Below are 21,246 nucleotides of genomic sequence, written 5' to 3'. Positions count from 1 at the left end.
GTCATTCTAACTGCCATATTAGGGGCCGGGAAGGAATTTTTCCTGGTCTTGGACCGATTGACATCAGCCTTGCAGGGTTTTTGCCTTCTTCTGGATCAACACAATATAATGTATAGGTTGGACTTGATGCACTGATATCTTTTTTACTATGATGCTATGTCAAATTCATCTAATTTATTTTTTCCCAGATGGTGATTACATTACATGGAATTTTTCTGTAAACAGAAAATGTAAAAAGTTTTTCTGACTGTGGGGAGTAAAAAAATTAAATGCAAAAATGAGGATTTATAAAAGGGATAGCCGCAGTGACCAACATAAGGAAAGTCTTAACAGTCTTAGATAGGATACAAACCTGCCCACAACCAGGAGAACATCCAGTCCTAGTGGCACTAGATGCCGAAAAAGCTTTCAACAACATCAGATGGCCTTGGATGTGGGCAGTCCTAGAAAAATTTGGGATCATGGGGAAGTTTCACACCTATCTAAAGAACCTATATAATAAGTCGAAGGCACGCATACACACAGGTGGTTTTCTCTCATCCACCTTTGAATTACATAAGGGTACACGCCAGGGGTGCCCAATGTCCCTGCTACTATTTTATCTGGCCCTGGAACCACTGGCTAGGGTACTTGAGGACTCCAAACTCTTTGAAGGTATTCGGGTCGGAACGCAAGAGGTAAAGGTGGCACTGTTCGCGGACGACGTCAATTTCTTTCTCTCTAACCCTAAACAACATTTACAGGTAGTACTTGATCACATAGGAGAGTTTGGAAAATTTGCAGGCTTCCATATCAACATCTCAAAGAGCGAGGTACTGGATTTAAACCCACATAGCAGGGGCTCAACTTGGCCCGTCCCGGGATCGGGTATCAAACAAGCAAGCACCGATTTGACATATCTGGGAATCCAAATAGGTCGGAGTCCAAGCTCGGTTTATGCACTCAATTATCCCCTCCTCATACAAAAAATTGTAACGGAACTGTCACGATGGCAACAGCTACCTTTAACAATGATGGGCAGATGCCATCTAATCAAAATGATCCCATTCCCTAGGCTTCTGTATCCACTGCAGACGATCCCAATGCTCTTAAAACATGCAGATGTGAACAAAGTAATGAAGGCTTTCCAATCCTTTATCTGGAGAGGGAAGAGACCGCGAATAGCAGCACGAAAACTGATGTTAGGTAAATGGGAAGGAGGAGTGAATCTCCCTAACATAAGGGGATACAACCTGGCAAACCTCTTCCGACATGTGAGGGACTGGGTCCATGGCACAGAGCAGTTCTCAAATACTGAGTTAGAACAGCAACTAGCAGCACCCAGCAACTTTGTGGCTCTTTTACACACAAAGTATACCCGATGGCCCATGATAGCAAAGAAGTCGACAGTGCTGAGGGACACCCTGATAGCATGGAGAGAGGTTAGAAAGTTATATAAATTACCCTACTTACTTTCCAAACACATGCCCCTATGGAACCATAGGGAATTCACGCCAGGCATGGAAAGTACATTATACCGCCCATGGAAGGAAAAAGAACTAAAGAAGGTAGGGGATCTGTTTCATGAGACAGAGCAGCGCTGGCTGACCGAACAAGAGTTGCAGCAGAAATATTCTCTGACTGGCTGCATACCATTCACATATCACTAGCTACACAATTTTTTGAGGAGTAGGGTAGCGGACATAACAAAGGAAACTACCGAAACGCTGTTGGGAACCCCACAGAGTACGTGATCTATCTCCATATTATATAGCGATATAAAAAGTCAATTACTCAGAGGAAAGCAGCTGACAGTGGGTAGATGTTAGTCACGAAAATTCCCAGACAGGGAAGTGTTGGAAGGGAGTTTAAAGGGGTGGTCTAAAATACACAAGTGTGTACAGTGGAGAGAAACTTTCTTTAAAATCCTCCATCATGCTTATTATGGCTTCAATCTACCCAAAATACCTGCCAAGCCAGACAGGATAACAGAATGCCCAAAATGCGCCACACCAAACACTGATGTATGGCATGGCCTGTGGCAATGTGAACAACCAGGAAACTTTTGGAAGTCAGTTAGGGAACACATCAAAATTCACTGGAAAATTGACTTACCCATGGACCCACTACTTCTTATCTTACATGACGAGGAATGGACAGACTAGAAACCCTAAGACACAAAGACAAACAGACAAAAGGGTTTTTCAAGAAATGAAAAACTTTTATTGTTACGCACATGGAGCCGAAATAGTGGAGTTGGTCTCACCATTCCGCTTGACACAATGGTATAATACAGAACAACTAAGAGGCTCCCGGGGAGCTCTGCAGGTGCAACCTAGCAGGAGGTAGAAACCTTGGTATGAAGACACCCTCCTCTCAGGAAACAAGTAGCGGGTCCAAACACGATTAATAAGGTCGCCTCCCCCTGGGGCAACACCTTCTAAAGACTAGAAGTCAACTTACATGAGAACACTAACACAGTGATTCATAACAGCTGGAATGTTGGAATTTGTTTCTATTTCTTGTTATTTTCTTGCATTCGAAAATGTGTATATCCATTTATACCATACTGATGATATAATATGTGATTAATGTGTATTTAAAACCGAATAAAATGTGTTTAAAAAAAAAAAAAACATGAGATAGCGCCCCATAATGGCCAAGTTCCTAATTTATCCCTGGTTGGGACCCATTTAAAGGAGTTGTCCCAGCTTTACATAAAATATTGATCAGATGGGGGAAGGATGGGGAATTCTGAAAGCAATAAAAATCTTATCCTCCAGTGCCAGCCATCAGCTTCCTCAATACAGCATCACTTTCAAAGTGTATTTGGCACACGGAAGTAGTTGGACAGAAGACCCAGCCACTGTTAACAAACAGTGGAGCACTGAATGAGGTTAGGATAATATTTTGGCATTTTTTTTTAGCAAGCACAGGCAATTTTTAAATTTGCTTTTTACATTTTAAAGATTTGAAATTGACTTTTACACTGTCTTGTTTTTTCCATAAAATTTGTATCTGATCTTGCAACATTATAATTTTGAAGATACTGTTAACTTTGTGAGAAAGTAATAATTTGTTCTACTAAAATCTGTCATAAGCATAAGTGTCTGCGTTAATATTTCCTTCTACAATCAAGCTAATATATGGATCTAACATAAGTTCATGATTTCTAAGAAGCAGCTGCTTGGTTAGTTAAGTTTTGGTATTAAGACAAATCTCAGAAAGTATAAGACACTTGGTCAGACTTGACTGCAAATTGTATAAAAAGTAGTCATATTAGAATGATTCATCACACACATAAAGGTTAGTATTAAAAGCTAATGTGCTGCAATGACAATTTACAGAGGTATAATGTTAACATAGACAAGAATCAAAAAAGACTAAGAATTAAAAGTTTTACTCATGAAACCAAATTTAAGCACCTTTGTTTTGCTTTTCAGCACAACAAGTTGAAGACTGGTGGGGCTCTCAGTGATGAGATTCCCATAACACCCAGAGATGACAGGTGCAGCCAGTTGCGCATGCACGGGTTGCCCCGTTCATCTCTATGGACCTGATGGAGATAGTCGAGCACTGTACTAGGCAAACTCTATCAGCTCCATAGAGTTGAATGGGGCAGCCGGCTCGTGCACGACCGGCTGCTCCGAGCATCTCTGGGTATGACGGAGTACATCGGACCCCCATTCTTGTGATCCGTGGGGATGCCATCAAAGAGACCCCCACCTATCAGCAAGTTAGGCCCTATTCCGTGGATTGTCTTGGGCAGATCAGGACATGTCAGGCTCAGCTCTATTTAAAGGAGATACATCATGGGCTGCCTGGAACAGCAAGATGAGAGAGAAGGTGCGTGCAATTTTCTTTGTAAATATTGGTGCTCCTCCTCTGGGCCTCACAATTCTTGCTGTTCAGGGAGCCCCTTAGGGAAGCTACAACCATAATATGAACTTCCTGTGTTGGCAATTTGCAACAAATTAGTGGGTTTTTGTTTGCGGTTTGGGCACTCGGTCTCGAAAAGCTTTCCCATCACTGGGTTAGGCCATTCAATGAGTATTGGTTTGGTTCTCTGGCTGAGTGGTTCTTACAGTGCCTAGCTGCAGGATCAGACCTGCACTAGCAGGGGTGGACTGGCCATTGTACCCACCGGGAATTTTCCCTGTGGGCCGGTTGGTCCTGGGCCGGTCTGGGGCCGGTCTGGAGCTGTTCTGGGGCCGGTCCGCACTCCCTCCCTACAGATTTGAACATAATCTATTGTACCTGCATCGTACGATCGTACGATGCAGGTACTATTGATTAGTACACAGACGCAGCGCAGCACCGCTGCTTCTGCGTCTGTGTGTTACTGTATGCAGCTACACAGGTCACGCAACTGACATCATTGCGCGACCTGTGTAGCGTGGATGAGCGCTGACACGTACCGTGTCAGCCGTCAGCTCTCCCGGCCACCTGCAGCTCCGCGGCTCACTATCCTGCGCCTCTACACCAAGCCACCGAAGACTGGGGACAGGAAGAAACCTCCTCCGAAGAAAAAGAGGTGAGTATTATGATTTTTTTTTTAATTATAGGCTGGAGGCATTCATTGTATAAATGGGGAAGTGAATATATAATCAAGACAAGCTGGGGACATTATTTTTATATCTGGGGCATTCACTTCATGGCTGTGGGCATTCATTTTATTGCTAGGGCGGGCTGGAGCTATTAATTGTATATCTGGGGCGGGCTGGTACTATTAATTGTATATCTGGGGCGGGCTGGTACTATTAATTGTATATCTGGGGCGGGCTGGTGCTACTAATTGTATATCTGGGGCGGTCTGGGGCTATTAATTGTATAGGGCGGGCTGGGGCTATTAATTGTATATCTAGGGCAGGCTGGGGCTATTAATTGGTTATCTGGGGTGGGCTGGGGCTATTAATTGTATATCTAGGGCAGGCTGGGGCTATTAATTGTATATCTGGGGCGGGCTGGGGCTATTAATTGTATATCTAGGGCAGGCTGGGGCTATTAATTGTATGTCCGGGCGGGCTGGGGCTATTAATTGTATGTCTGGACAGGCTGGGGCTATTAATTGCATGTCTGGGGCGGCCTTGGGCTATTAATTGCATGCCCGGGGCGGAATGGGGCTATTAATTGCATGTCTGGGGCGGGCTGGGGCTATTAATTGCATGTCCGGGGCAGGCTGTGGCTATTATTTGCATGTCCGAGGTGGGCAGGGGCCATTACCATTACAGTATCTTACATTATGGGCCACTATTTGTGTGGAACAAATATTACAGGGGGCTCTATTAAGGTATTTGGGGGACAGTTAAGGGACAATAGAAAAGTGCAGAACATAAGATGTCTGTGTGGTAAGGAACGATAACAATCCGAGGAGACGTCACCTGATGTCACTGGATGCAATAGGTGAGGATCTCATGTGTTTTCTGTAGCTGTATATGATAAATACTGATTTTTTTCATTTTCGCTTCTGTGTATATATGTAGTATTACAGTAGTTATATTGTTGTACATAAGGGGCAGTATTATAGTAGTTATATTCTTGTACATAGGGCGCAGTATTATAGTAGTTATATTCTTGTACACAGGGGGGCAGTATTATAGTAGTTATATTCTTGTACATAGGGGGCAGTATTATTGTAGTTATATTGCTGTACATAGGGGGCAGTATTATAGTAGTTATATTCTTATACATTGGGGGCAGTATTATAGTAGTTATATTCTTGTACATAGGGGGCAGTATTATAGTAGTTATATTCTTGTACATAGGGGGCAGTATTATAGTAGTTATATTCTTGTACATAGCGGGCAGTATTATTGTAGTTATATTGCTGTACATAGGGGGCAGTATTATAGTAGTTATATTCTTATACATTGGGGGCAGTATTATAGTAGTTATATTCTTGTACATAGGGGGCAGTATTATAGTAGTTATATTCTTGTACATAGGGGGCAGTATTATAGTAGTTATATTCTTGTACATAGGGGGTAGTATTATAGTAGTTATATTCTTGTACATAGGCGGCAGTATTACAGTAGCTCTTGTACATAGCAGGCAGTATTATAGTAGTTATATTCTTGTACATAGGGGGCAGTATCATAGTAGTTATATTCTTGTACATAGGGGGCAGTATTATAGTAGTTATATTCCTGTACATAGGGGGCAGTATTATAGTAGTTATATTCTTGTATATAGGCGGCAGTATTACAGTAGTTCTTGTACATAGCAGGTAGTATTATAGTAGTTATATTCTTGTACATAGGGGGCAGTATTATAGTAGTTATATTCTTGTACATAGGGGGCAGTATTCTAGTAGTTATATCCCTGTACACAGGGGACAGTATTATAGTAGTTATATTCCTATATATAGGGGGCAGTATTATAGTAGTTATATTCTTGTACACAGGGGGCAGTATTATAGCAGTTATATTCTTGTTACATAGGGGGCAGTATGATAGTAGTTATATTCTTGTACATAGGAGGCAGTATTATAGTATCTATATTCCTGTAGGGGGCAGGATTATAAAAGTTAGCTTGTATATGGGAGAAAGTATTTTAGTAATTTTATTTTATATATAGAAGGCAGGATTAAATGAGTTATTCTATATGTAGCAACAATTCGCCGATTATAACTCCACCCACATTGTCCAACCACACCCACTTTTCTTGACCCCGCCCATAAAATGGGGCCGCTTTTACACTTTTTTCCAGGGCCATTTTAAATTCCCAGTCCGCCCCTGTGCACCAGTGAGCCCTGGCTCCCTACAGGAAGCCCCTGGCAATGTCAATAATATGCATACAGTATATTGTATACACTGTATTCTATATTTCTGCTTATGATTGAATATTCCAAATATTATGATGAGTCTACAATTAGGGTCATTGATGGAGGTCCTGCATAATAATAAATTCATTGTTTTATTTGTCATTTTCTATCTCTCTATCAGCTAATACAGATCAGTAAAACAGTTAAATGTGTGTGCTAAGATTTATAGAGTGGTGACTTTGCAACAGATTTATGTACAAGGAGCAGACCCTTTTAGGAGAAATATTTTATGCTGTGGAAAAAGGAGTGGATTTTCTATGATCACTAGATGAGTTGAAATCAAAGCTTTGTCTGCAAGTAAAAGGGGTGTAGCAATGCTTTTGGAGGTGAACAATAAACCTTAACAGGGAAAGTATAATATGAGTGACCCTATTCGTGTGTTATACTGTACTTACCCTGTTAAAGGGTAGTATATGTGGTCAAACCCTTATAGAATCTTTTAGAAAAAAATTGTGCAAAGGAAGAATATTTAAAATAAATAGAAGTGTTTATAAAGTTTTATCGGAAGCAGAACAACCCCAAATATACAGCCATTTTCATCATAAAGAAGAACAAAATGCCCTAGAAGCTGTCACAGAGCCCTGACCTCAACATCACCGAGTATGTCTGGAAACACACAAAGATATACAAGTATTTGAGAAAATTTGTTATTGGTTCTCCAACAACCTCCCTGCCAAGTTCTGTCAAAAACTATATGTAATGGTAACTAGAAGAATAGATACTCTTTTGAAGGCAAAGGGTGGTCACACAAAATAATTATTTTATGAATGATTTTGTTTTTGTTTATTCACTACTATTTTTCAATGCATTCTTTCTTCGTACTGTGTGTTCTCTTCTATTGGTCCCTTTTATTGTAATTGATGGCAACATCCTGGAAATATAATTACATCAAGACATTCATATGCTTTCAATAAATTGGTGGGGTTTATTTCAATTGTTAAACCTACCTCCCTTACAAGAATGTGACATCATTTGCAGTAAATATTAGGAATCAAAATAAATGTAAATTATTTTTAAGGACAGTGATGTTATGAAGGGCAGCTTCAAAATAATAATTGCCAAAATTGCTTTTATCAACAATAGATTTAGAAACTTTCATAATCACATAGCATATGATATATATTTATTTTTTTTATTTTTATTTTTTTCAACATATGTTAAATATTTTCTCTAAGCCTTTTCAAAGTCCCATTGAAATTAGATTTTGATTTCTCAGCTAAATTATTTCCTGGGGTGTGCCTGTACTTAAAATGTTAAATGCTGTTAGGAAGTTGGATTAATGTTGTGTGCCAAAAATTACTTAACATCACAACAGAGAAGCAATCAATCTCAGTCACTTAAATAAATGGTTTCAAAGCAGAAGTACAACAGCCAAACTCTATATATTTAAAGTTTAACTATTTAGCTCAAATAATAAAGATATATGCATTGCATGGAAATAAAGGCAATTATAACAGTTTATTACTATAGTGATAACTTTGTAACAAATTCTAAAGGGATCTCTGGGCACACTTTTATGTTATCTATTACATTTTTGTTAATCATTAATTTTGATTATTAGTTATGGCAATGAAAGAAATACACAGAGGTTTATTAAAGAGAGCCTGTCAGATCAATATCGATCGTATGGACCTGTGGCTTAGGGTTCAAAATCAACCTGTTTGACAACCTTCCATGGGAGTAATGTAAAAATACATTATTTATACTCGCCTAGATGGGAGTCTGATGAGGCACATCAAACTCACAATTGAAGAAGATCTTGCCACGACTGCTCCAGTGTTGCTTCAATAAAGCCGCAATAATACCTTGGCTTCATTGTGCATGTGCAGTATCTATGGCGCTTGCGCAGTAATGTTGGGGTGCACTGCAATGGCTTCATTTGCTGTAATGTGCAGCGCTAAGATCTCTGGAATGAGGTAAGTACAAATGCTTAGTGTTTTATGTGCCCTTGTGTGCCCTGTATTCAAAGAACGCAAACTAAAAGCAATACTTTTTAATGGATTCAGGCTATTTCCGTTATTGTATCAAACCATGTCAAAAGTATAGTATATCCTACTCAAAATAGTTTTTCATGGATCTCTTATTGTCTATAGTTTTTTTTTTTTTTTTTTTTTAGAAATGAGGATGTTTAAAAAATACTGATGCCAGACTTGTGTACTTCCACCCAAAATTGAAAAGAAAACCCCATCTGTTTTTCACATCCGCTTTTAGTCATGCTCACATTCTGGAAGCATATAAGAGCTTTTTAATCTTGTTTGAATAATTCAGGCATTCTGTAGAGTAAGGGGGTTCCTGGTCTCTGCTATTTGACAGGATGTCTTAGATGTCAAGGTCTATTGGGTCGACAGCATCTCAGGGTACCGTCACATTGGGTCTAACGCATGCGTTTAAAAATGCATTGCAACAGCTGAAGAAAGATTTGCCTAGTAAAATAGCTGTTAACACTTGTGTTTACAAAACGCAACAGTTATCGCATTGTTAACACAATAGATAACATTGCACAAACACAATGTTAACACATGCGTTAACACAAGTGTTACCATTTGCATTTTGTAAATCCAAGTGTTAACAGCTGTTTAACTTAAGCTGTTGCAATGCGTTTTTAAATGCATGCGTAAAATGTGATGTGTGACTGCACCCTCAGGGGTTATGGGGGGGATTGGCTCCCCTGTAAACATTGGGCCCACAGTGTCTTTGCATGGTAGCCTATACTTGTGCTAATGAGGTACTGTGGGTTTTTTTTCATCCTCTTTTGACTTCTGGAAATATATCCCTAAATAAAATCAGTTTTTATAAAGCTTTTAAAGCTTTAAAATGTCAGTTTTTCCAAATACCCCTGCATAGTCATACCGTTTTTTTCTGATAAGCAAAAAAGTGTCTTAAATTAATTTTTAAAGAGGCATTAGATCTTATATTAAGGGGATGTCTTATTTTTCCATGAACAAGAATTCAACTTCTTTAACACCCTTAAAATACTCTAAACTCTTAATTTCATGCTGAATTTCTTGTGACTCTATTTGTATTGCAATCATTGGCCTCAATCTCTCATGTTTAGCCCTTGCCTTTTTGTCTATGTGGCTACTTGTATCTCATTTCATTATCAATGAATTCTTCACCCATTTCACAACCTCTTTCAGTATTTTAGAGTTCTACTAATTCTAATGTATAACATGGGGGCAGCTGCTACAATAACTGCCACTAGGTCTTATTTTCAAGGCAGTCTTATATTTCTAAGCTTGAACACAATTGTACTAGGTCTTATTTTCAGGGGATGTCCTATTTTAGGAGAAACATGGTAGCATATTGTTATACACTTACAATACAGGATATTTCTAGTCTATATTTGTCATTGAGGGATTAGTTATACTTCATAAATAAATGTACAATGCAGCCTTGAAAAAAAATTCAAAGCTTTAAATGAACTGTGTAGTGTCTTGCACTGACAGAATGTTATATGTGGCTTCACATAATTTTAATATAAAGAACATATCCAACAGACTTATCCACAGCTGAGCCCCAAACAGCATGCTGATTCTACTTTTCCAAATTCTTTTAATGAGCAACCTTCAATGGAGATGTTATTGACAAACCCATGGTCATCTGGCAGATCATAGTTGAATTTTCTTTCTGCCAAAAGCAATACAATATGGTTACAGCATAGAAAACATTATTAAAATGCCAACATTAGCTTTCATTTGTCAGTCTATCTGTGGTATGTCCTTGAGAATAGTAAAGCCGCACAGTTTGCCGTTGAACAGCAAGAATTTTTGCCTGTCATACAATTTCAATTTACCATACTTGTATTCATAATAGTGTGTGTTGAGAAATGTCTGCTATTATCAAGTACAATCTGTACTGAAATAAGAGGGTGAAGATTTTCTTGAGACTTTGTAGCAAAAAAGTTTGTGTGTTCAAATCTTCATGAAGACTTTTTGAAAACAGTCATCCCTCAGGAGGTAGCTAAGTACAAAAACACTGTAACATCCTTGCCAGCATTGTCTTCTGTTCACAAAATGCAGCTTAGGAGGCATTGACTTTCCCACTGTGTTTTTGTGTGTGTGAACTGTGGCTAATGTTCTTTGCTGCATTGAGACTGGTAGCACCACATCCACTTCCTCTGCACTTCAGCCCTGCTCCAGCTACAGTTATCCAGCTGTGATGGAGAGACCTCTGTTCGAGTCATCTGGGGTGGAGTTTTTTTTTACCACCTAGATAGATACCATTCACAGCTAGTCCAGTGCTGTATATATTCATATCTTAACTTACAGTTTGTTGTACTCTCACAATACTTCTAATATTTCTGGTATTCCGATGTTGGCTTTCGTATTTTTTACTATCCCTTTTGCATCCAATTTTGTGCTACATTTACTATCTTTATTGTGAGGGATTGTCTTTGTGGTTTGCCTTTATGGGTTGGGTGAAATTTGAATTTATAGACTTTGTCCAAATATTGGGGAGAAAATTCAGTTCAGACACTCTGGTTGTTAAGACCCAGTTATTCCCAAAGCGGTAAAATAAGAAATGAAAAAAAAACCCACAAATAATTCCTCTCTCTGTGGCTATGTGCACTCTGGGTGTTCAGACCCAGCACTGGGAAACCACAAACCCTTTCTCTCACTGCGGTTAAAGTCCAGCTACTCCAGTGTTTGACAATTTCAATTTTGAATCCAACAAATGCGGAACATAAAAATTTCAATTTTGAATCCAGCGAATGCACAATTTGACCATTTAAAGTTGTGAATGCAAATTAATTAATAATTGTAATGAGTGTATTTGAACACAGATATGTCCATGTGTCTAAAATTACCTCTGCTACAACTTTTTGAATGACAGCTGTAGCTGGACTCTGCAAGACACTTCCCCCTCACTAAAGACTATCTTTATAATTACTTGTACATTCTAGCTTTAGCATCAGCTTTATGTAAAGGACATATATGCTTATTTCAGTCTTAGAATCTGAGGGGCAGTCCCCCTCAGTCACGTGTCTTAGAATGTGAGGGGCAGTCCCAGGATTTCACTACAAATAATAAAGATGATTTGAATGCTCTGAGGAGGGGGGGAGCAAACGAGATGGAGCACTAAGCACCATGTGTCACCTGTGTTTCTGTCTCTACCCCCACCATCTTCCAAGTGAGGGAGGGAGGGTTATGTTCTTCCTGTATGTCTGTCTGTCAGTCTGTTTGTCTTATTCTCATACCCACAGATAACTGGTCATAGCCATTGCAGAATTAAAGTTTAAATTCAGGTCATGCAGAATATGACTATTTCAATTTTAAATTCCAGTAACTCAGTATTTCACTCCCTACACACTTAATTACTTGCTGGTACAGCCAAGTCACATTGGATCCATGCATGGTGCATCTTAATGTATCTGTGAATGACCATGTTGACTGGGGACAAGCAGATCCTCTTGTCGGTGATGACACCACTAGAAGTGCTAAAAATGCCCACAAAATGCATGTTTAGCATCTAGGACAGCACCCGGCATGTGCCTGCAAGCACTGGCCATGTGTCCAATTTTCCCACACAGAAAATGAATGGGAAAGACCCATCCTTCAGTACCAGAAGTTTTTGTGTGTGGACAGATAATCTTCCACCATGCGAATAACAGTCTGCCACTATTAACAATGCCACTATTATATTCTCTATCAAGGTGAGGGCGGTAACGCTGACAATGGCAACATCAGTTTTAATGGTCAAGTGCTGTCACTCACTACTTTGATTCACCCTGGCGTTATGAAGCTGACGTACCACAATAACCTGCTGCTGCTCACCCCTGTACAGCATATGCAAAGTTGATTTCCGCCAAGTTTGTCCCCAAATTTGCGCTATGTTATCTGAGGGCTGCAAAAAATTGTTAAATAGTTGAAAATACCTTGACTGGTGGGGAGATGACATCCGGTGACTACTGAGGAATGAAAGGACACCAGACTATATACTGTAGTAAACAATGATTTTCCCTTACGTCTTGCTGCGCATGGGGGAGTAGGAAGAGGGCTCACGGGCTGAACCCTCTTCATACTCACCGGGCATTTGCTTCATAATGAAGCAAACACCCGTCACTAACACCCGCGATAGGTGCTTGCACCGATCGCGGGTGTTAACCCTTTGATCCACGTCACCTGGGACGTGACGTCACCTGGGAGCGGAGATCCGTTAAAGTAAGGTCCGAAAAATCCGTAAAGTCTGATCCGTAAAGTCTGAAAAATAGTAAAAAAAAAGAAATAAAAAAAGTAAAAAAAAAAATTATATTAAAAAAACATAAAAATTCTAATCACCCCCCTTTCCCTAGAACTGATATAAATATAAATAAACAGTAAAAATCATAAACACATTAGGTATCGCCGTGTTCGAAAATGCCCGATCTATCAAAATATAATATCCGTTTTTCACTGCGTTTAACCCCGTAGCGGAAAATAGCGCCCGAAGTCGCAGATGGCATTTTTTTGCCTTTTTGAAAAATAGAAAAAATTCTACAAAAAGTGATCAAAAGGTTGCACAGTCCTAAAAATAGAAGTATTGAAAATGTCATCAGAAGTCGCAAAAAATGACACAACTCACAGCTCCATACACTAAAGTATGAAAAAGTTACTAGCGCCAGAACACGGCAAAATGAAGAATTTTTTTTCTGTACAGGAGGTTTTAATTTTTGTAAATGTATGAAAACATTATAAAACCTATACAAATTTGGTATCCCCGTGATCGTATTGACCAAATGAATGAAATAGACCTGTCATTTGGGGCGTACAGTGAAAGCTGTAAAAACCAAGCCCACAAGAAATGGCGCAAATGTGTTTTTTCATCATTTTCACTGCATTTTGAATTTTTTTCCCGCTTGCCAGTACACGGCATGGAATATTTAATTCCATCTCTATGAAGTGCAATTTGTTACGCAGAAAATAAGTCATCACACAGCTCTGCACATGGAAAAATAAAAAAGTTATAGATTTTTGAAGGTGCGGAGTGAAAAATAAAAACGCAAAAGCGAAAAAAGGGCATGGTCCTTAAGGGGTTAAAAAGGGTAATTTCTTTTGTTATCTAATCACAACAGCCCTTGTCCTTCCTTCGTGAATACATGCTTGGGGTTATGCTTGCACCTACACATTTCAAGCACCTTCTAGAAAATAGAAACTACAAGAATCTATCCCCCAAATTTTTCAAAGACTTCTTTTGCATTGCAGCTATAACAAATATTGAATTTGTTGTCGCAAACAACCTATAAGGATTCCAGATGGTAGATAACATGTTGGAAGATTTCATTCAATGACCAGAAAAAAATAGGATTGCTTAATTTATATAACCCTATAATTAGACTTTATTTATACAAACAGGGCTATGAGGACATGTTTTTCCTCAGTTTAGATAAATTATAACTTATTGTGTAGGTTTGTATGTAAGCAGAAAAAAATGTGAGAAAAATTGTCTGGATTTCATGACTTAAACCAAATTTTATTTTTTTTCTCAGATTTTTCATTTTTCATAGTAAGGTATAATGAAAGGAAGCTGTCATTATTTGGCATGAAATATTGGCTGCGCATTACAGTACGATAGAAATATTTGTTTCTTGTCACATAAGAGTAAGATGCAGGGTTATTTCACAAATAGCAACAATTTTAGGTTATCTTGATGATATGAGGAGCTGAATACTTCAATAAAAATGTGTAGCCACATAATAGATAATTGCACTTTTCCTTCGACTGACACAACAAGCTGCTGTATGTGTTTTTCAGTTAAAAACAAAGAAATATAAACCTTCAAAATACATCTTTAATTTCTATTCCTATTCTTGCCACATTTGGTCCCTGCCCCTTTGACATCCCTCCCCATTGCTCTCCCCCAAAGCTTTGTGATCACCTTATATATTCCTCATCTCCTCCTCACACAGAACAACTTACAACTTGTGTCATCCTCAACCATCCCTAGAAAAGCCCCCACAGTGCCAATGGTAACTTCTGCCACCCTCTGACACCCAGCCACCCTAATGAGCAACTTTAGAACATTTTATGGATTTAGTCCTAAAAGCTTTCAATCATGATTGAGCATCACATGTTTGGCATATAAGCAATAGAAAATACATGGTGCTCATTCATGGAAGCAACCGTTTAGGTCTAAATAAATTGGTGTTTTTGCCCAGGCTCCTTCCCGTTGTGCCTGAATTGCATTTTTAAATGCATTTCAAGCACTATGGGGCAGATTTACTTACCCTGTCCTGTCGCGATCCAGCGGCGCGTTCTCCGTCAATGATTCAGGTCTTCCGGCGATTCACTAAGGTAGTGCGCCCAATGTCCACCAGGTGTCGCTGCTGCGCTGAAGTCTGCCGGAGTTTGCCGGAGTTCACCTTCCTATCGTTGGTGCAGGTAAGTGCTTTGCAAGCGACATATTTCTTTCTTAAATTCCGCATTTTTTCCGAATGCGCCACAATCCGAATGCGCCGATGCGCCACAATCCGATCACTTTCACTAAAAACCCAGAGCAAACCGGTAATTTTCGGGAAATCCGACGAAAAATAGCGATTCGGGCCCTTAGTAAATGTGAACGTGACCTGTGCTTATCCCTTAATCCCCTGTTACCTTTTCAGTTTATTCAGTAGAATTATTTTCAGGCTCTTCAAGTGCTCATAGCTGGAAAGGACCTGAGAGTCAGAGTATATTAAAGTATAAGGCTATGTTCACGTGAAGCATTTATATTACTGTATATACTCGTGTATAAGCCGAGTTTTTCAGTAAAAAAAATGTGCTGAAAAAACCCACCTCGGCTTATACATGAGTCTATAAAAAAAACTTACATACTCAGCTTCTGGCGGCCCCAATGATCGGCGCAGTCCCCAGATGTTCGGTCCTCTTCAGTCTTCTCTCTGCTATAACAGCCGGCAGAGAAACGCCGGTCAGGAGAGTGCATGGACGCAATGGTAGCAATGAAAACATCATCTCATCTGGCAAATAGAGCCATTAGACACAGTTACATAGGATTTGAATTTTTTAAATGTATTAAAACACATTAAAACCTTTATGAATTTAGTATCCCTATGATCATACCGACCCAAAGAATAAAGGATACATGTCATATGGAGCGCATAGTGAAAACCGTAAATGGATTTTTTTTTACCAATTTCACTGCATTTGGATTTATTTCAATGCCTTCTACTACATGGCATGGAAGACTTAATAATGTCACTGCAAAGTGCAATTTGTTGCACTGAAAACAAGCCCTCATATAGCCTTTTTACATGGAAAAATAAAAATGTTGGGAGTGAAACATGAAAATGCAAAATAAAGGGGTTAATAGGATGCAGGGGCAGGCTGGATTGGTGAAAGAGGCGTGTTCATCTGGACACAACATTGTTTTGCTTACATTACACTTATGGTACACCATCCATGGTGCAGTGCTCCCTCAATTTGATACGGCAGTGCTCAGAAGCAAAATTTGAGAATCTTGTCTTTATGGGAATACCCCTTTAATCACTATATTTGCTACTGATATGGTGATATTATGGGCAATATTTCTGTTTATATCAGTATGTTATTTGTGTTGTTATCATGGTGATCATCATGTATTATTTGCCCCTTGTATAGTGGTATTGTGGTTACTATTGGGCTATGAGGGCAATTTGCGAGAGATAAGTGAGTTTTGGATTGCAGTTTGGACACTCTTTTATCTCTTATATCTTTAAAATGTTTGCCACCACTGTCCTAGGGTGGTTTCACATCAGTGATTTTTCACTAAACAAATTTTTGGTTTATGGAGACATGCAGATTAGTTTTCACTTCATGGCTTTAATGTTTTTTTAGTGATGCCTTACTGAACCATTCTTTTCAATGAGCTGCTCCACAGTTCAGTTTTTTTCACTGATCAGTGGTTAGTTTAGAACCTGTTCTTTTTGTGTACACTGACAACATTAAATCAGTGGAAAAAAACTGAAATTTGAAATGGCCCATTAAAACAAATGGTTGATGATGGTAGAAAACCAATCTGTATGTGTCCATAGACCAAAATGGGTTCTGTGGTAAATCACTGATGCGGAAAAAAAGGCCATTGTGAAACCACCCCTATAATAATAGTGCCCTATCTATTAAAAGTTTTTTCATGTTTTTTGCATGTTTTGCATGTTTGCAAAACCAATTGTTTGTGTCCTAAACCACAGACCAAAATACATTAGCAACATTTGCAGTGTGTGGATAAGAGCTGGCAAAAGTTTAAAACTTTGCTGATAAACTGTTGATTTTCCACTCACAATCCTGCATTGTACAATACACAACAGCATATGTGTATTAATATACCCTGATACTTCTTTTTTTTTATCTTACTGACTTGGCAGATGTATAATATTTAAGGTTTATATGTAGATACAAACAACAGGTTATGGACCCATTGTGCTGTCGAAGTTCTTTGATGTTGGGGAACACACTAAAGGCATTATCCCTGGAACTCTCCAGTTTTCTCCTTTTCATCCCAATAAAGGAATCTGTACTTTGCTGTAGAGAGATGGCATGACCACTAACTAAGGTTGTGGTTTTGGTGTGGACCGCTCCTGGTAACGGTGGGGTTAACACATGGTCAATATGCTGGTGCAAAAGCATCTGAGGTCAGGCATAAAAAAATCAAAGATAGCTCAGCAGACAAGAAAGGCTTTGATCCAAAAGAATCCAGGTAAGTAGCCATAAGTTGGGTGCAGGTAGTAGACAGTCCAAGGTACAGGCAAGAAGTAAGGACATAAATGATACCAATCAAAGACCAAAGTGAAGTGAAGCTGTCTTTCACCTCATCAGCCACAGATTCCTGTAACAAACATGTATAAATACCCTAAGTACTAGTGGCTATAAAACATCACAATAAAGTCCAAGTACATACAATACGATACAATTCATATATTCCATAATGAACAAGTGATGTATTTAAATATTTATAGATATACAAACAGAATCAGAAATTGTCATCAATAGATAAAAATATCATAACTTTCTTCATTATTCAGGCCATTCCCGACTTAAGGACACCCAACCTGCAGACAACACCTAGTTACAATTGGATCTCTCTGACAACTGTGACTTCTGATCAAGCTCTCTGGATGTCTGGAACTACAATTATAAAATATACCTGTTTCGACTTAAATAAAAATTCAACTAAAGAACAGACCTAAAGAACCTATCTTTTATGTAACCTGGGTACTACCTACAAATTGGCAAATACATAAGCAATACATAGGAACCCAAATTTAGACTAGATGCAGACAACAGTTTTAAAATGGTTCCCAATATTTCCACATGACCCAAAAGAATCTAGTAAAGTGCAAGGGCATGAAAGGGTAAAAACGGACAATAGACAAGTATGACATGACACCAGCAGCATGATTCTAGTTACCATAGAACAGAAGATAAGTTTCTGAAATTATACTACCCCTTCTACCACTAAATTTGACTCATCTCATGAGAAGAGTAATGTTTGACTGACTTTAAAGGGGTTATGCCACGAAACAATTGACTGCAAAAAGCTGTCAAAGAGGTTAAAATATTTAAAAAATCTATTTGTAATGGTTACCTGGAATGAAAGATACGTTTCTATTTGTTATTATGATGCTTGTTCAGCCTCTATTCTGCTCCACACAGAAGCAAATGTGGGAGGGGCCTAGCCAGGCACATGACAGCGGCAGTTATTCCACACCTCAGTACTACAGAGCACTCAGCCTTCAGAGTCTCCTTCCACCTGCTGTGCTCAAATAGTCCCTGCATTTACTGATCCAATAGAAGTCCAATAGAAATGTGACATACGCCCCATGTTAAAAGTGCACCAAAAAAAGTTGGTGCACTCTGTCGCAGCAGTGCAGGGGGCACCAGATTCATGAAGAATGTTCGCTAGAAATCCTGAATCTGGCGCCCCCTGCACACTACACAGGACACTGCACATAGTACACATGTACTATGTATTCTCACAGCATCATGGTTGGTCAGGCTGACATGCATGGCGGAAGTTTAGGTGGTTGCAGGGGAGGCAAACCCCACGTGTATCGTCACTCCAAAGTGACACTTACCCCTGAAGTGACTTCGAAGTGAGGATACACATGGAGTTTGCCGTCCCTGCATTTTTCTAGACCTCCGACATATTTACACTTTACTGTCCACGTGACCGACCATGATGCTGTGAGAGTACATTCTTTTGCTCTACTTGTATGCATTGATTGTACAAAAGTAGGTGCAATAACATGGACCTTTTTAGTTGTTTTTATGACTTTTTACTAATAAACTTTTGTATTTTTGTATCTTACTTTGGGGCCGTTCATTGATCTCTTTTTGTGTATTTTGTAAGGAATTGCAACTAAATCACTAGATAGATATTTATGAGACAGATAGATATGAGATAGATACAGGTAGAAACTTCAAGCAGCACACAAGCAAACAAATTATCAGATGGGTGCAGGCATCACAGGACCGGGCTGTGGATCCCTTGTAATTAATTCCAAGAAAACGAGCAGCACTCCATATAAAGTGAAAAAAGTGTTATTTCTTCTTTATTCCATCATTGGTAACAACAGTAGCAACGTTTCAGCTCAACGTTTCAGCTCTCGGCTTGAGAAAGGCTCAGTTGAGCTGAAACGTTTCTACTGTTGTTACCAATGATGGAATAAAGAAGAAATAACACTTTTTCACTTTATATGAGATAGATAGATAGATACGTATATACATAGATGACAGGTTATAGATAATAGGACTTGGATAGATAAATAGGTGACAGCTTCTCACATGTTACTGATCTTTAGCTACTTTCCTGCTAGTCAGGGACACTGGCCCCTTTGCAGGACAGCAGTGTAGCATGGAGGAGAGTACAGGAGGAGGACTGCAGGACAACAGGGTAGCATGGAGGGACAGTGCATGGTGGAGAGTACAGGAGGAGGACTGCATCAGGAGATGTCAGAGCTCAGCCTGTTACTTGTGTTATCTCTGCAGCCTCCTGTGTGACCTGACTAATGGTGGAGGGAGGAAGGGCTGCTACATTGCTATGATCCATGTTAGGGGAGGATTCCTCTGTGCAGCAGAGTCATGTCTGGCTGCAGTTACCTTGTATCTGCTGCTGGAAGCAACTGTGGAGCAGTGGAAATCACTTCATTCACTGGTGTAGATGGCTGAGCTCTCTGCCCCCTGTCTCACTTCCTATTGGCTGCAGTGTGTCAGCTGATCTCTCAGTGTGGAGAGGAGCTGTGAGCCCGTGGAGTGATCTGTAGTGCAGAGCAGCTGGGGGAATCCTTGTGCGCAGACTCGACCAGATCAGCTGTAGCTCAGGACGGGACACAGCTACCACTAGGGGGCACCAGCAACCAGGACAAAAGGAGTTATCTCAGTAAGCCTGCATATTTTGTAATAAGTGTAAATGGTGAAAGTACTTGTCACAATGCATTGGACCCAATTACAGCCATTTGCTATGGTGACACAACCCCTTTAAGGAGATTTTTTATAAGTAAACAGGAGAAATTTCTCATGGAAGAGTGAATTCTAGAAAAGACATTTCATACCCGATCTGAGGAGATTAGTAGTTTAGTGGGGTAAAACCTGGTGACAGGTTCCCTCTAAGAAAGGGGTTTATAGAGATACTGAATATCCACCCTGAGACCCACTATGCTTAGTGCATTTATGTTTGTGGTAATTAAAGGAAAAATAATGATTTCAACACATTTAGATTGCTGATCTTTGTTTGTTGCATTGGATGAACCTACAGGAGGCCACTGCAACTTCTTGTGGACCATAGCATGAAATTGTTAAGCCCACTGTGGCCCCTCTACATTTGCAGTGAAAATTACTCCTTTTGCAAAAATCGGTAAATATGTATACTTTTTAGCTTACATTTACATATTGTAAAGTATGTAATTTGTCATCAAGAAGCTCCTGATAATACAGGTGTACTACTTGCAATAATTGCAGAAAATTACAGATTATTTATTTCAAGTGTTTGTTGGTGCTTTTGTGTAAAAAAAAAAAAAAGGTGAAGGTGATTTACGAAGCCTGTCCGCCCACTAATTAGAACACATATCAATTACCCAGATGTCTTTTTATTCCTACTTGTTTATCTTTTCATTTAAATGCTGTAGATCTAAGTGACAACTTCATTTGCTATTTTTTTTACATAGTGTGATAAAATGTAAAATAATTTTGTATAAAATGTATGATAGAACAATGGAACCTAAATGTGAATCTGTCACAGTAGGATATTATCACCATTTTGGAAGACATATTATTGTATTTATTTTGAACTCTGCGTGCAGTATTTACAGTAGATGCTCGTTTAATATATCTCTCCAAAAAACACAAACTCTTTGCATCTTTGAATTTCTTGACGCACCCAAAAGCTTTTTAATTCAAATAAGGCCAGAGGTGGACTAGGAAATTAAAGTGGCCCTGGAAAAAACTATAAAGTGGCCCCATTCTGTGGGCAGGGTCAAAACAAATAGGTGTGACCAT

General features: G+C 39.2%; 1 long non-coding RNA gene across 1 annotated transcript in view; it reads left to right on the top strand.

Annotated features, from left to right (window-relative positions):
• LOC140121365 (uncharacterized) overlaps window positions 1-17,999 on the top strand; it is a 406,051-nt gene extending 388,052 nt beyond the window's left edge. The window contains exon 4 of the long non-coding RNA XR_011854072.1: window positions 17,775-17,999. This is a non-coding gene — a long non-coding RNA (uncharacterized lncRNA). The remainder of the gene's footprint in view (window positions 1-17,774) is intronic.
• Window positions 18,000-21,246: the final 3,247 nt, after the last annotated feature.

This window comes from Engystomops pustulosus, chromosome 3 (genome assembly GCF_040894005.1).
Source record: "Engystomops pustulosus chromosome 3, aEngPut4.maternal, whole genome shotgun sequence".
Taxonomy (NCBI): domain Eukaryota; kingdom Metazoa; phylum Chordata; class Amphibia; order Anura; family Leptodactylidae; genus Engystomops; species Engystomops pustulosus.
Note: the sequence above shows the minus strand (reverse complement) of the source record. Positions and strands in the feature narration are given on the sequence as shown.